Source organism: Carassius auratus, linkage group LG28B (genome assembly GCF_003368295.1).
Source record: "Carassius auratus strain Wakin linkage group LG28B, ASM336829v1, whole genome shotgun sequence".
In the NCBI taxonomy this organism is placed as follows: Eukaryota; Metazoa; Chordata; class Actinopteri; order Cypriniformes; family Cyprinidae; genus Carassius; species Carassius auratus.
The window spans coordinates 5,800,649-5,817,983 of record NC_039293.1 but is presented as its reverse complement, the minus strand read 5'-3'; the positions used below and the strand labels follow the sequence as shown (position 1 = coordinate 5,817,983).

Sequence of the window (17,335 nt, the reverse complement as noted above, 5' to 3'; positions counted from 1 at the left end):
AAAAGTGAAACTACAATCCTTAAAGTGCTATTGTTCTTTAAAAGGAAAGACTTAGAAAGAAGAGAAGAGAAGATGATTCTTGCAAAACAGTTCTAACAAAGGAGTTGGACTATTATTTGTATTCATTTATTTTATACACAATAAGATATCTTAGTTAATAAATATTATAAAGAATAAATATTATGGTATATACATTTATAGACTTCCATGCGACAATAGATGAGAAAACAAACATGTTAACTAATTTGGAGTAAATCTACCGTGGGTTTTACGTATCCAGCATGAATTATAAGGCACAGATTTCGGTAAAGTTGTTTTGAAATGATTCTGAAAAGTAATGCACATATGTAGACTTGACACAACTACTTAATTTTCATTGAAAATACTTTTCTGATGTGAAAAAAAGTTTGCCAAAAACCCGGGTCTATCACATCAAAATATGTATGACACACATTTTACCTTCTGCGCCACTGGAACTGACGGTTAGGGAAAATAAGTTTGGTGGGTAAAGTTAGTGTAAATAAATAGTCACAAAAAAAGTCCATGACATTCGGTAAGAGAAAATAATATATTACCTGTCAGAAACGTTATCAACGCTATCAAAACAGTATCTAGCACTAGTGCAGAGATCTGTAGAACAAGTAACTTAGGGTACAGAATTAAATGAAATACGCAAACACTAGCCATTAAGAAATCTATGCTAAGTCATTCAGTATAGTAAAGTTTCACAAATCATTAGTTGTATTATATCACAGTTCTATAATAAGGGGGTTATTTTAGAAACCCCCTGGACCTCACTAATTTTCAATGCCTGGCTACTACCATGAGTGTATTAGATAAACAAAGCTACAAAAACATGAAACATTATTGATAACAATTTTTTTTGAGTGATGTAAGATATAATAATGAGGCAAATCAAAAATAACTATACAGGCTTTGGTTCATGAGCTCCTTTGACTTGAGTACACATCTTTTTTGAGTACACAAGTTTTCTCATTCATGTTTCTCTGGTCATCAGTCAGATTAGTTTGATCAGGCTTGTGAACCTTATGACTCAAAGTCTATGGCAAGTGCAACTGGTCCATTCATTGAGAATCCAATGAAGAATGACACTCTTACCATTACACATGATTATGTTGCAAAGCACTGTTCCAGCAAAATCTTTAAATGTGCAAATGGCACAATTATAATAACAATATGTTTTGTTTATTTAGCGCCTTTCAAAAACCCAAGGACGCTTTGCATAAACATGAACACAAATACACACACATATAAAATATACAATCACATGATCTAACTAATAAGCAGACAGAAATCTATACAAGATAAGTAACAAAAGCAAGCATGGAACTGAAAAACGAGGCAGAACAACATATTATAAGTACATTTTTAAAATGAGTTTTAAAGGTCTGGAGTGTAGAGACAGCTCTGAGGTTTTGAGGAAGTTTGTTCCAGAGTTTAGGAGCTGGAATGCTGAAATCCCTGCCACCCACTGAATTATGAATTAGCTGAAAATGATTAAGAGCTTTGTTGGGTAGGCCATACAACAAGGATTTACAATATTTTAAGTGTGAAGTTATAAAAGCATGAATAGAAGTTTCAGAGTCTCGTCGTATATGGGCAATCTTGCTGGGAAAAAAAGATGAAGATGGAATCAAATAGCACACCAAGATTACTTATAGTGGAGGAGGGATGAACTATAGCTCCATCTATGTTAAGATGAGAGGAGACAAAGGATTACTCAGATATTGCGTGTATATGCTCAAACGTTGTCTTCGCATCAATGAAGACTAGAATAACTTTTTTTTCTAATTCAGGTAAAGAGTAGACTTATCTTATGAAATGGAAGCAAGCTGATTATAGTCAGCCTTGTCTAGTTATTTGTTTTATTAATAGCGTTATTTTAGTTAAGTGCTTAAACTGTAAATATGCATTTATTTAATTATTTTAGTGCATTTGTATTTTGTTGTTTTTGTAGTTTTGCAATAAAAGTGTATCAACCAGGTTCCAGAAATAATCGAGGGTGCTTCTGAAATTAGTGAGGGTGTCTTAATGCACATTTTCACATATTTGATCCCGTCTATTGGTTATCACTATGTAAATCACTGCTACTTCGAGAGCGAATCCAGCATAAATATGCAGACGTAATTCCCAAAACTTTGCAACATGTGTGGTCGAAAAACAAAGTTCTAAATTCTAAATGGATTATATACTAGAAAGTTTGCTAAGAATACTCAAAACCACTATAAAGCTATCACTATTTGTTTAGTGAGTGTATACAAAATGTACTATAAAATAGGCTACATCGTGCCGCAAACCAACAGAAAAATTAAACAGGACTGTTTTGTCAAGACCAGGTTAAGAGTACTGAGGTGATCATGGCTACTTTCAGTATATAAATATCTATGTATGATGTGAGTTATAGGTATAAAATGAGACAAGGTAGAACATTTTTGATCAGATGTGTTGAAATTGGATCAAGCTGACAGGAAGATGAGTTAGAATTCATAATCAGCTGTTCAAACACAGATGTACTGGTGAGTGTAAAGTTAGAGAGTGGATAAGGTATTTGAGAGGTCAGAAGAACCATTAGGGCGGTTTGAGTTTGTTGATCTCAGACAATGGGATCCTGAGTTTACGCTTTGCTTTGATAAAAAAAAAGTGGACAGGTAAGGAGAGTGGGTGGTGTTGAGTGCTTTTTTATATTGCAACATAAACTCTGAGTAAAAGGTAGCAGGAACAAGCAGACCAGTCTTCTTATACAGCCACTCAAGGTGCCTATACTTAGCTTTCATCAATCTGAGCTCTATGGTGTTTACTTGTTTCACTTATGTTTATAAATTGTACTGAACTTTGGTACAATGCTTGTTGTTTTTAAATGTGCTTTATAAATAAACATGAACTTGAATTTGATAGAAAATTTATTAAAATGATAATATCACTTTAATATTATAACTATATTTTGTACAGCCCTATCCTGCTAAATGCCATTATAAGGCATGAAAATATTAAAATATTATAAACATGATTTTCTGTGAAGATGCTTTGAAATAAGCTTGTGTAAAGCGTTATAAAAAATATATATATTCTATGGAAATCATCATATTCACATCATAATGCATAATCTTCTCTTTATGTATGCATGTAGTATTTATATACCCGTGTCTTGGTTATATTATTTGTATTGTTTCATAATGAACCTTGTCATAAAAACTATAAACATTTTCTGTGCAAATAGACACACTTGATTCAACTTGATAGACTTCTGAATCTGCACTCTAAAAAATGCTGGGTTGTTTTTTCAACCCAACTGCTGGGTTGAGGCCGTTGGATAGGACTTTGGGATGTTTTAACCCAAGTTTGGGTTGAAAATAACTATCTTTTTTAACCCAGCGGGGGTGGGTTGAGGACGCGGACGTGAAGGAGAGCACGCACGTCACGTCAAAATCGTACGTCTCTCCAGTGCGAGCAGCCGCCATTTTCTCAGCGTGATAGAAGCGAGAAGCGAGTGAAAGACTATGGTAAGTAACGTTAAATATTCAAAATGTAAAGTTATCTTTTATTGTTTACCCGGTTGTATGAAAGGCGGAAGGTTTTATGAAAGGCGGAAACAAAGGAGCTTAACGTTATATCTAACGTTATATAAAAAAAACGGACGCGGTTTTCGCCTCGGACACGGAGGTCTTAACTGCCTCATGTAACGTTACTGAACGGAGGATGTACTTTTAATATAACGTCTGTGAATGTATTTTGTCATATTTACATAAGATTTTACATTATCTGTTCTCTTTGAGGCGTTAACAGACGGTTATGGTCACGGTTACGCTCATGTGAATTTGTCTTTTTTTTTCGCGGTTAAACTGAATGTATGTTTGTCTCCTAAAGGAAACGGCATTGTGTAGTAAAGACTAGCATAATTATTTTGAGGCTGTTGAAGTGGTAACTGTTAAAAGTATGTTTTACATGTAATGTTTCAGACTTGTCCAGCTCCTGTCTTCATTGTCCTCGCGCTGAGAGTTAAAGACACAGAAGCTGTTTGTGTGAGGAGTCACAGACCTGTGTGAGGATGAGGAGGAGGTGTTCTTCTGAAGAGAGGGACAGACGGTTTAAGGAGAGTAAACTTCAGAATAACATCAAGTTATCTTTATTTTTACTAAGACTAAAATAATGTGTGTGGTTTTTTTAGATGTTGAAATCCAGAGACAAGATAACTTCATTCTTTTGAGACTGATGTAAGTTAAATTATTATTACTTTTTTTTTTTTTTTTTTTAGAAAATTTATGTTTCTGTTGTGTCCTGCCTGTTAACTTCACATTTTGATGCAAAAACAGTGTGATTTTATATATGTATGTATGTATATGTTAATATTTTATTGAAACCATTGATGTCCCTCTTTGCAGAACTCAAACTAACTGGAGTTAAGGACACACAAGTCTGCTTGTGTGAGGAGGTGGTTTTCTCAGCTTCTTCTGAAGAGAGGGAAAGATCGTTTAAGGCAAGTAAACTTCATAATTTCATGTTATCAGTTGTTGTTTTTTTACTAAGAGTAAAATAATGTTTGTTTTTTGTTTTTGTAGATGTTAAAAGCAAAAGACATGGGAGATCATCATTCCCTTGAGATTTTATGTAAGTTATTTTTAGAAAATAAATTTTTCTGTTGTCTCCTACCAGTTTACTTCACATTTTGATGCAACAACAGTGTGATTACGTGCTCATTTCATTAAGACCATTGATGTCTGTGTTTTTCATTGCAGAACTCAAACCAACTTTGGAGTTGTCTGATTTGGAGAGTCATTATTCTTGGTCTGCGCTCTTAGAGGTAAAGTTCACACAAAAAATCATTTACTTGCCCTCAAGTCATTCCAAACCTATAAGACTTTTGTCTGTCTTTACAACATAAATTAATATATTTTTAGTTTTCTCATAATATTTGTTAATCCATTTATAGTTTAGATAATCAGTATTTTCAAGCTTCATAAATATAGAGTTATTGTAGAAGTAAATTCTGATATTTATATATGAATACATCTTAAATTATATGATAGCAAACATGTATGTTCAAAATAAAATATTGGTCTCCCAGACCAGCAATGGAGGACACAAAAAGAGAATATTAAATATATTCATATGTTTTCCAAAAAATGAACAGAGTTTGTATGAGTCTGGAAAAACATGGGGAGAGTAAATTATGAACATTTTAATTATTTGGTGAACTAACGGTTTGAAGAGCAGCCCTCCATGTACATGAATATTGTGAGGTATGTGAATGTCATGTCTGTTTTAATGTTTCAGTAAAGAAGCTTTCTGAAAGCAATATTTATTCAAACAATATCGCATGTCCTCACACTAGTGCTGCCATTATAGACTTCATGAGAGCTGTGGTGGACTGAGACATTAAACAACCGCACAAGTGTTGAAACTTTAAAACCGATTATTTACCTATCCTTACGGATGTGAATACACCTCTACCTGAAAATCGATAGTTTAATTAAATGTTTAATTTTTTCAAATTTGTTTCTCTTAGGCCACTGATGAAGAGCAGGCGGTGACTGGGATGAATGCTGGTCAGAGAGGAGAATCTTCTTTCCCCTAAACAGCACTGGTTTTAAAGGAGGACGCTGCCCTGGATGATGTAGAAGATGTCACATGCTGTGCAGATGGGGTTTCTTCATGATTACATCAGTTATGCTAAAGAGATCATGAAAATTGACCGTGATGCATGATCTGTATTCATGGACAATGAAACAAACTGTAAGTGTATAATTTGTTAAAAAAAAAAAAATTAAATGCTTTTTCTGTGTTGTTTAGTAGAAAAGTTTGCACTCTGTCATTCATACACCTGCTCACATTCTTTCACACACACACACACACACATGCGTCTGTTAAAGGTTATAATATCAAAGTTAATGTTGTGATTTATTTGTGTACTGTCATGCCAGAATAGTTGGAAAAAAAACTAACTAATTGTAAATTTATTGTATGTGTTTTCGTATATTTTTATACAATATATACAATTGAACAAAGTCCAATTTGATCTTAAGTTATATTCATCAAATGTTCAATGCTTTGTTTATGAACTCTGTAGCTGTTAATGCCATCCTTTTCTGCATTTCTTCTAACATGTTACTTTTTGACTTTTCTCTTGTTTTTAATAAATATTTTCCTTTTGGTAATTATTATTTGTGTGTAAAAGTGATATTTAAAATGAACAACATTTGTAGGTTTAATGCCTAGCTCAATTTGGGTTAATTTTAACGTAGAAATGCATTGTTTCCCCACATGGCTGCACTCTGCGAGTTTATTTTCTGCCAGCAGGAGGCGCTAAGAGCGGGAGAGGTAGGTTTCTCCAGTAACGGCTGCAGAGCGGTGCTGAGCTCACAAACGCTGCCTTATCAAGCATCTGCGAAATGATATCGAACATTTTCTAAATACAGTAGTTTTCCTTCTGAAATACAGTGATAAAAAAACACCCGCCCTGTTTTTTAAAACCCTGCAATATAGTCATTTTAAACCATAAAAAAGGCAACCCAGCAAGCTGGGTTAAACATGATAACCCAACTGGTTGGGTTAAAACAACCCAGCGCTGGGTTCGTCTCTTTTTGACCCAGCGCTGGGTTGTCAAAATAACCCAAATTGGGTTGTTTTCAACCCAGCAGTTTTTAGAGTGTGCATGCGTAAATGCATCCAGCTTCCATTAGAGGGCAGCAAAAAACACAGTAAATTAAAGGATCAACCACAGTTGTTGCATTGTCAGATTACATTCACTGGCCGAAGCACTGAATCCACTTAAACACGGTTGTGAGCAGTTTATAAAAGCCTTAATAGTACAGACAGGAAACAGCTGTACAGCAACTCTGTACAGTAATGATAAAGTACAGAGCCTCTGACATAATTTTCATTTTTGAGTTAAATATAATAATAATAATTCCTTACATTTATATAGCGCTTTTCTAGACACTCAAAGCGCTTACATGGTCAGGGGGTATCTCCTCATCCACCACCAGTGTGCAGCATCCACCTGGATGATGCGACGGCAGCCATAGTGCGCCAGAACGCTGACCAGGCTCAGCCCTGCTTAGCTTAAGTGGGCAACCAGTCTTGGGCTCCAGGGTGATATGGCTGCCGGCATATAATAAGTTCAGAATGGCATGAAGTGCACTAACCACAGGTACAGTCACAGCAAAGTAAACCCTGGTATTTAAAGTAATAAATTATTAATAACATGTTAAAACAATCTATATGAAAATTCTAAAAATAAAAATACAAGGTCAAGATATAAACATATTTTTCTTTCATTTTCCCACACTAACTATTCCCTTACGAAAAAGTAGTATAGTTTATTTTACTAAGTAGCCTATACTTAATAAAAGTTCAAGTGTATATTTTAAGTACACTTAATGTAGTAAGTATACAAATATCAGTGTTCTAGTAGTATACTTGTAAGTGTACTGTTTCAATACTCCTTGGGACTAAATTGGCCCACTTTCTTGTATATAAAAGTATACTTAAGTATACTTTAAGTATAACAGTAGCAGACTTTGAGTACACAACTAGTTAACCTCTATGTTTTTTAGTTTGTACTGCAATTATACTAAAAGTGAACTTATAGGTATACTGATTACTAATTTTTATTACTAAAGTTTACTAATTAAATAAGTCTAGTCTCCGTAAACTATTAGTTTAGTAGTTTTATAGTGCAAGTATACTCATAAGTTTTCTTTAAGTGAAACCTTACATCATACTTTAAGTATACTACTATGTCCCTATTTAGATTTTGAGTATATATTTTGTTGTATGAATATCTGACCATAAAAAACATCCAAAAAAGAATAGGGTATCTGCTTTTAAACAAAACATTTTATTCTAGCTTCATGCATTATTTTTTTAACATTTTAATGTGTTTCATAAAAAAATAAAGAAATAACATATGGAACAAAAAAGCTGAAAAAAGACTATCAATTGGATTCAGATTGATAATCAAAACGTAGATGGAGTCGATCAACACACCAAAGCTTGACTATAATTATTACCAAAGTCCTTTCAGGCAAGTCATGCCACTCGGCCGCCATCTTGGCAACACCTCCGGGCAGCTATTTCAGAATAACAAGACCAGCCCAAGACCATCTAAATTAATGGGCAGAGAGTCAGAACTGCACTTTCACTGGTCACCGGGACATAAAAACAGCATGTATAGAAACAGCAGTGAAATATGATAAAAATTGCTGAAAATTTATTCCATAACGTTACAGTTCTGATGCTGTTTCATGTCAGATGATCGTGTTACATGTGTTAGTATCTGGTGTCTCTTTTTTCTTCACGTGTTTTTTTGGAATTTCTGTGCAGAAGATGTGTACTAGCGCCCTCTACCGTATAATAATGAAAACACGGATTCTAGGAGTATAGCTCAAATATATTTAGAATTTTTGTATGTCAACTTCAAGTATACTTAAATGTCATTTGAAGTATATTTATGAGGCGTACATAAAGCCCACTTCTGAGAAGTACATAAAAATTAAACTAAATTTTTTTTTCCTATTTTTAGTTTAAAAGAACTATACTAATAGCACACTTGATTTAACTTATTTTTTGTAAGTGTTTTAGTATTGAAGAAAATATTTTATTATAAAAAAATTAATCTAGTTTGACATAAATACTCCCAGTATCCATCAATAAGTTGTTTCTATAAATAAGCTCTGTTAATAAGATGAAAAAAGCAGTTTGGTCATAATTACGGCAGAAATACTTGAAATACTGATTCAAGATTTGTATTTCGTCACATACACAATTATATAGAGCAGTGGTTTTCAACCTGTGGGCTGCGGCCCCCTAGTGGGTCGCGATGGTATGCAGGTGGGCCGCCAATAACTATTCAAGATTCAAGATTTTTATTCGTCACATACACAATTATATAGCGCATATATATATATATATATATATATATATATATATATATATATATATATATATATATAGCTATGAAAGAATGTAATAAAACTAAACAATAAAAATATAAGAATAAAATATAAAAAATATGTATACTGTAGAATTAAATATAGAATGGAAAATAATGTGCATTAAAGTACACTGTAGTCTTAAATATTAAGATACACAGGGATGTACAAAAGGCAATGTGCATATGTGCATTATACTGTAGTCTTAAATGATACACAGGAATGTATAAGAGGCAAATGTAATAAGTAGAGACATGAAGATGTTAAGAGGCTGGTTTTATGAATCCTGATCGCCTGGGGGAAGAAACTTCTCATAAGATCTTGGGATTGCCATCAGGCTACAGAAGTGCTTACCAGATGGCAACAAAGTGAAAAGATGGTTACTGGGGTGGATGGAGTCCTGGATGATTTTAGCAGCTCTGCTTTTGCAGCGTTTGAGGTACATGTCCTGCAGAGAGGGGAGAGCAGACCCTGAGATGCACTCAGCTAAGTGCACAACTCTCTGCAGGGCTTTGCAGTCTTGACTGGATCTGTTCCCATACCACACTGAGATACACTGAGTCAATACACTATTCATGTAAAAATATCTAAGTCATAACTTAATAACATAATTTCATATATATAATTAAATAAGAAAAAAATATTAAATTGTTTACTATTCGAGCTAGCTGATTGGTTTAAGAATAAACCACCAATTTATCGTATATATTTTTGCTGCATACAGAACAACAGCAGTTGTGCCAAGCGGTGCCAGACCGAGTTATTTTCTGTTCATTGACAGTTCATTCAATAAAGACAGTTAACAATCTAGCTTCTGAGTACTAAGTTATTAACCCAACAATAGCTGGGCCGCGAAAACATATCTGTTTGGTTGTGTGAGCCGCGAGTTGAAAAAGGTTGGGAACCACTGATATAGAGAATATATAACCAGCAGTGAAATGTGAGTCATGTCCACTCCATGGACAGTCCAATTATAAAAGAATACAACACAGAGGAAAATATACATAAATATAGGTATGAAAAAAATATACTGTAGAATTAAATATAGAATAGAAACAAATCTGCATTAAAGTATACTGTAGTCTTAAATATTAAGATACACAGGAATGTACAAGAGACTAATGTGCACACAGGTTATGACACTGTCAATATGTCAATATGAGGTAGAAAATGATTATTAAGTGGAGTCATGTTGATGTTAAGAGCCTGGTTTTGAGCTTAGGAGCATGATGGCCTGGGGGAAGAAACTCCTCCTAAGTCTCTCAGTTTATTGCCATCAGGCTATGGAAGCGCTTACCAGATGGCAGCAAAGTGAAAAGACTATTGCTAGGGTGGTTTGAATCCTTGATTATTTTAACAGCTCTTCTTTTTCAGCATTTGAGGTAGATGTCCTGCACAACTCTCTGCAGGGCTTTGCAGTCTTGACTGGAGCTGTTCCCATACCACACTGATATTTAGTCAATACACTTTCTATGGCCTCTGAATAGAAAGTTTTCAGGATTGCTGGCAAAACCCTGAATTTCCTCAGCTGTTGCAGATGGTACAGTCTTTACCTGGCTTTATTTTATTGTATGTGGGTAGACCAAGTCAAGTTCTCTGAGATGTTTACACCAAGATACTTGAAGCCTCTCACCCTCTCCACAGGGGTTCCACTGATCATAAAAGGAACATACTGTAGTTCCCATTGCTGCTGTCAATATGTGTGAGAGAAGAGTGCAGGACATGAGAGATGGCACCTTCAGTAGATCTGCTGCGGTGATAGGCAAACTGAAGAGAGTTCAAAGTATCAGGGATGGAGGAGCAAATATTGTTCTTTATAAGTTTCTCAAAGACCTTCATGACTGCTGACGTGAGGGCAACTGGATGATAGTCATTCAGGCAATAGGGGTTATTGTTCTTAGGCACATGGATGATGATAGATTTTTTAAAGGAGGGGTGAACCACCGAGGTAGCAAGGGACTCATTAGTGAATGCACAAGTCAGGAAGTAGCTGGGACTGCTGAGATGCCTTACCAGCATTGGCCTGTCCCTGCCAATCTCAAGCATGGTGGAGGAGTACAAATGTGCCAAATCAAGGCTGGAAATGACTCTCACAGAATCCCGGGATCCAGTCATCAGAGGTGCTGCTCCTACCCTAGCAACGGGGAGGAAATGGAAGCCGTCGGCAGCGGTTGCAGCGGCAAAGGCTGCCCTCAAACACCGGGATATAGTGGGGCAGGTCCAACATGGCAGAGGGGGCCTTGGATTGGAAGCAGCAACACCCACATGGCAAAAGGCTACTCCAACCGAATGGCGGCACATGGTGGTGGAGGAGGTGCGCCACCAGGAGGAAGCAGCCAGGTGTGCCAAGGCTGTCTCCCAAGCCCAGCAAGGCCGCTGGATGAAGTGGGATGGCGTGGAGAGGAGAAAAATCACATGGAACACATCCTGGTCTGTTGTAAGACAACCCTAACTCAAGGAAGGTACACCTGGCACCACAACCAAGTGCTGAGGTGTTTGGCGGTCGAACTTGAGAACAAGAGGGCAACGCCGCGTCTCTAAATGCCCAAACTACCATCCCGCGGAGAACAACCTTCATGCGGGAAGGGGAGAAACAGTGGACTAAGCCATCACTCCCAGACTCTGGCCCACTGAACGCAGCCCAGGATTGGGAAATGCGGGTAGACCTTGACCAGAGGCTCACCTTCCCACCAGAAATTGCAGCAACCAACCTGCGCCCAGACCTTGTCCTTTGGTCCAAGTCCTGCTGGCGTTTCTTCATCGTTGAAATGACTGTCCCATGGGAGGATGCCATTGACGAGGCATTTGAGCGGAAGAGGCTGCGATATGCCAACTTAGCAGCTGAAGCAGAGGGGCGGGGCTGGAACGTGAAGGTGTGGCCAGTGGAGGTGGGATGCAGAGGTTTTGTAGCCAGCTCTACCACAAGGCTCTTGGAGGAAGTAGGGATCAGAGGGCAGTCCCAACGGAGGGCAATCAAAGAACTTGCCACTGTAGCGTAACGAAGCAGTCACTGGCTGTGGCACACTGGTGGCACCATGAAATCTGTGCCAAATTTCACCCCACACAAGATGACATCCCCATTCAATTGTTGTGCTGAAAGTTAGGGATCTCTAACAACCAGTCCTACTAAGAATCCAGATGTAAATAAACCAGCGAGCTGATCAGCACAGGACCTCAGATCAGGACCTGCTGCTTTCCTGATGTTCACGTGCTTTAGAGCCCTCTGAACCTCATCCTCCGGCACGTGATTACATGATTATCACTGTTCTGACTGCTGCTTCCTGACGCGCTAATCAGGAGACTCGCGCTGCCTTGGTTGCATTCAGGGAACTCAAGCTGCATCAGAAATGCTTTAGATAAAACGTGTCCAATGGAATGGTGAGACATCACAGGTGGGGTGACGTGGAGGCCAGGAAGCTTAAAAGCGCAATCGAAACAAGCAGTGTTAGATTCTGTCTTCAGCAAGCACTCTCTGTGTGTGTCAGTCTTATTTACTGTTATTTGTCAATGCACAATCACAACAATATATTATGATGAGAAAGTAGGCAGCACTTTAGATTGTGTGTTCTTCCCTGCCCACGCTAAACTTTACACACACAGCCAGTTCTCGAGGGGGCTGACTGTGCATCATGCTCCCAGTGGGGAAACTCTAAGAAGTGTGTCAGTGTTTGCAATCTTTGCAGTTCTGATCCCACTGAGATTCGGCGTATCGCATACAGGGAGTGCAGAATTATTAGGCAAGTTGTATTTTTGAGGAATAATTTTATTATTGAACAACAACCATGTTCTCAATGATTTCCAAAAACTCATTAATATCAAAGCTGAATATTTTTGGAAGTAGTTTTTAGTTTGTTTTTAGTTGTAGCTATTTTAGGAGGATATCTGTGTGTGCAGGTGACTATTACTGTGCATAATTATTAGGCAACTTAACAAAAAACAAATATATACCCATTTCAATTATTTATTTTCAGCAGTGAAACCAATATAACATCTCAAAATTCACAAATATACATTTCTGACATTCAAAAACAAAACAAAAACAAATCAGTGACCAATATAGCCACCTTTCTTTGCAAGGACACTCAAAAGCCTGCCATCCATGGATTCTGTCAGTGTTTTGATCTGTTCACCATCAACATTGCGTGCAGCAGCAACCACAGCCTCCAAGACACTGTTCAGAGAGGTGTACTGTTTTCCCTCCTTGTAAATCTCACATTTCATGATGGACCACAGGTTCTCTATGGGGTTCAGATCAGGTGAACAAGGATGCCAAGTCATTCGTTTTTCTTCTTTTAGACCCTTTCTTGCCAGCCACGCTGTGGAGTACTTGGACACGTGTGATGGAGCATTGTCCTGCATGAAAATCATGTTTTTCTTGAAGGATGCAGACTTCTTCCTGTACCACAAACTGGCAGTAGGACTGGGAGTTGAGCTTCACTCCATCCTCAACCCGAAAAGGCCCCACAAGCTCATCTTTGATGATAGCAGCCCGAACCAGTACTCCACCTCCACCTTGCTGGCGTCTGAGTCGGACTGGAGCTCTCTGCCCTTTACCGATCCAGCCACGGGCCCATCCATCTGGCCCATCAAGACTCACTCATTTCATCAGTCCATAAAACCTTAGAAAAATCAGTCTTGAGATATTTCTTTGCCCAGTCTTGACGTTTCAGCATGTGTGTCTTGTTCAGTGGTGGTCGTTTTTCAGCCTTTCTTACCTTGGCCATGTCTCGGAGTATTGCACACCTTGTGCTTTTGGGCACTCCAGTGATGTTGCAGCTCTGAAATATGGCAAAACTGGTGGCAAGTGGCATCTTGGCAGCTGTACGCTTGACTTTTCTCAGTTCACAGGCAGTTATTTTGCGCCTTGGTTTTCCCACACGCTTCTTGCGACCCTGTTGGCTATTTTGAATGAAACGCTTGATTGTTCGATGATCACGCTTCAGAAGCTTGGCAATTTTAAGAGTGCTGCATCCCTCTGCAAGATATCTCACTATTTTTGACTTTTCGGAGCCTGTCAAGTCCTTCTTTTGACCCATTTTGCCAAAGGAAAGGAAGTTGCCTAATAATTATGCACACCTGATATAGGGTGTTGATGTCATTAAACCACACCCCTTCTCATTACTGAGATGCACATCACCTAATATGCTTAATTGGTAGTAGGCTTTCGAGCCTATACAGCTTGGACTAAGACAACATGCATAAAGAGGATAATGTGGTCAAAATACTCATTTGCCTAATAATTCTGCACACAGTGTATTGATCTAGTGGATGGGTTCAATTCAATTCAGTTCAATTCAAGTTTATTTGTATAGCGCTTTTTACAAAACAAATCGTTACAAAGCAACTTTACAGAAAATTATGTTTCTACAATATTTAGTAGTAGCCAGTAGTTTGTGCACATTTGACAGGATTTTAGAAAAAATAAAAAAAATAATAATAATACAAGACGTAGTCAGCTAGACGATGAACTATCAATATTATTAATTAAGTTATTATATGATGCAGTCACACATTTAGCAATAATTGTAAGTTCTGTTTGTTGATTCAGGGTTAGCATCATCTGAGGTCCTCTGAGGGTCAGCATCATCTCTTCTCAGGTGTTCTGGATCCAGACTGGAGCTTGTGTAAATCTAGTTACATCCCGTGGCGAAACATAGAAACAAAATACAGACATCATTAGCATAGCTGCTGATCCATCAAAGTAAGATTAGTTTAACCTAAGGTAATGAATAAAAATGCACCTTTGATCAGATGCAACTACACTCACAATTAAAAAGATACATTATTCGAATGCTTGGCGAAAGAGATGTGTTTTTAATCTAGATTTAAACAGAGAGAGTGTGTCTGAACCCCGAACATTATCAGGAAGGCTATTCCAGAGTTTGGGAGCCAAATGTGAGAAAGCTCTACCTCCTTTAGTGGACTTTGCTATCCTAGGAACTACCAAAAGTCCAGCGTTTTGTGACCTTAGGGTGTGCGATGGGTTGTAACGTGGTAGAAGGCTAGTTAGGTACGCAGGAGCTAAACCATTTAGGGCCTTATAGGTAAGTAATGATAATTTGTAACTGATACGGAACTTAATAGGTAGCCAGTGCAGAGACTGTAAAATTGGGGTAATATGATCATATTTTCTTGACCTGGTAAGGACTCTAGCTGCTGCATTTTGGACTACCTGTAGCTTGTTTATTGACGAAGCAGGACAACCACCTAGAAGTGCATTACAATAGTCCAGTCTAGAGGTCATGAATGCATGAACTAGCTTTTCTGCATCAGAAACAGATAACATGTTTCGTAGCTTGGCAATGTTTCTAAGATGTAAGAATGCAGTTTTTGTAACATTGGAAATATGATTTTCAAAAGACAAATTGCTGTCTAATATAACACCCAGATTTCTGACTGTAGAGGAAGTAACAGTACATCCATCTAGTTGCAGATTGTAATCTACAAGATTCTGTGTAGTGTTTTTTGGTCCAATAATTAGTATCTCTGTCTTACCTGAATTTAATTGGAGAAAATTATTTGTCATCCAATCTTTTACATTTTTAACACACTCCGTTAGCTTAGATAATTGGGAAGTTTCATCTGGTCTCATTGAAATATATAGCTGAGTATCATCAGCATAACAGTGGAAGCTAATTCCGTATTTTCTAATAATATTACCAAGGGGCAACATGTATATTGAAAATAGAAGGGGACCTAGGACGGATCCTTGTGGCACTCCATATTTTAGACATAAATGGAAGATTTGAAATAGGCCTATAATTTGCCAGTACACTAGGATCAAGTTTTGGTTTCTTAATAAGAGGCTTGATAACCGCCAGCTTGAATGGTTTTGGGACGTGACCTAAAGATAACGACGAGTTAATGATATTGAGAAGCGGTTCTTCTGCTACAGGTAACAGCTCTTTCAGTAATTTAATGTCCTATGGTTGTAAAGCACTGCAGTTTATCTTTGGGTGCGATGGATGAAACTGAAGTGTTAAACGCTGTAGAATCTACATTCGCTATTGTATTTCTAATGTTATCTATTTTATCAGTGAAGAAATTCATAAAGTCATTACTATTTAATGTTGGTGGAATATTTGAATCAGGTGGCGTCTGGTAATTTGTTAACTTAGCCACTGTGCTAAATAAAAACCTTGGATTGTTTTGGTTATTTTCAATGAGTGTGTGTATATGCTCTGCCCTAGCAGTTTTTAGAGCCTGTCTATAGCTGGACATACTGTTTTTCCATGCAATTCTAAAAACTTCTAAGTTAGTTTTTCTCCATTTGCGTTCAAGACTACGAGTTACTTTCTTGAGAGAGTGAGTATTACTGTTATACCATGGTACAGTACGTTTTTCTCTAACCTTTTTCAATTTGATCGGGGCAACAGCTTCTAATGTATTAGAGAAAATAGTGCCCATGTTGTCAGTAATTTCGTCTAATTCATGTGTATTTTTGGGTACAAATAGCAGTTGAGATAGATCAGGCAGGTTATTTGCGAATCTTTCTTTAGTGGCTGGAACAATAGTTCTGCCCAGACGGCATCGCTGCGACATATAGTTAATATCAGTTATACGCAGCATGCACGATACAAGAAAATGGTCTGTAATATCATCACTTTGAGGTACAATATCTATAGCAGTAAGATCGATTCCATGCGATATAATTAAATCTAGTGTATGATTAAAGCGATGAGTGGGCCCGGTGACATTTTGCTTGACTCCAAAGGAGTTTATTAGGTCAGTAAACGCAAGTCCTAATGTATCATTTGCATTATCAACGTGAATATTAAAATCTCCCATGATTAGCGCCTTATCAACTGTAACTAGAAGGTCTGAGAGGAAATATGCAAATTCTTTTAGGAATTCTGTATACGGCCCTGGTGGTCTATACACAGTAGCCAGAGCAAGAGATACATTAGATTTCTTTTGCATGTCTGACAGAGACATGCAAGACGGGCTCGCCCTTTCACCACTTTCATTCACTAGATTAGCGCTCTCTCTTGGGGTTTGGAAGCCTGCGCTGTGGTCTCTTCCCAGCTATCAGCTACAGCTATCTTCCTCTAAGGAGGTTGATGTTGTTAGCATTAATGCAAAAGAGATTGAGGACTCGCCACCTCAATCTCTTGCATATGAGCAGACTGCATTTTAGATTGCTTGTTTTTTCCTGCCCTCGCTACTTGGGTGGGGATACACGCAATTTATGTTTGGATTGTTTGGGAGCTAAGCACACATAGTAAGCTCTTGAGGGGGCTGGCTGTGTTCATTCATAAATGAGACTTGTAAAAGTGTACACCATCTTGAATGTTAAGCTCTGACCCGCTGGCTTTTCTTCTTGAGTCTCATGCAATATAGAATGGTGTGGCTTGGATCTTGCATTGTTGAGACAATGTGTGCAT

At 37.5% G+C, this 17,335-nt stretch overlaps 1 pseudogene; it reads right to left on the bottom strand.

The window, feature by feature from the left end:
* The window catches only part of LOC113067858 (cysteine protease ATG4D-like), a 591,286-nt pseudogene that overhangs the window by 441,024 nt on the left and 132,927 nt on the right, over positions 1–17,335 (bottom strand).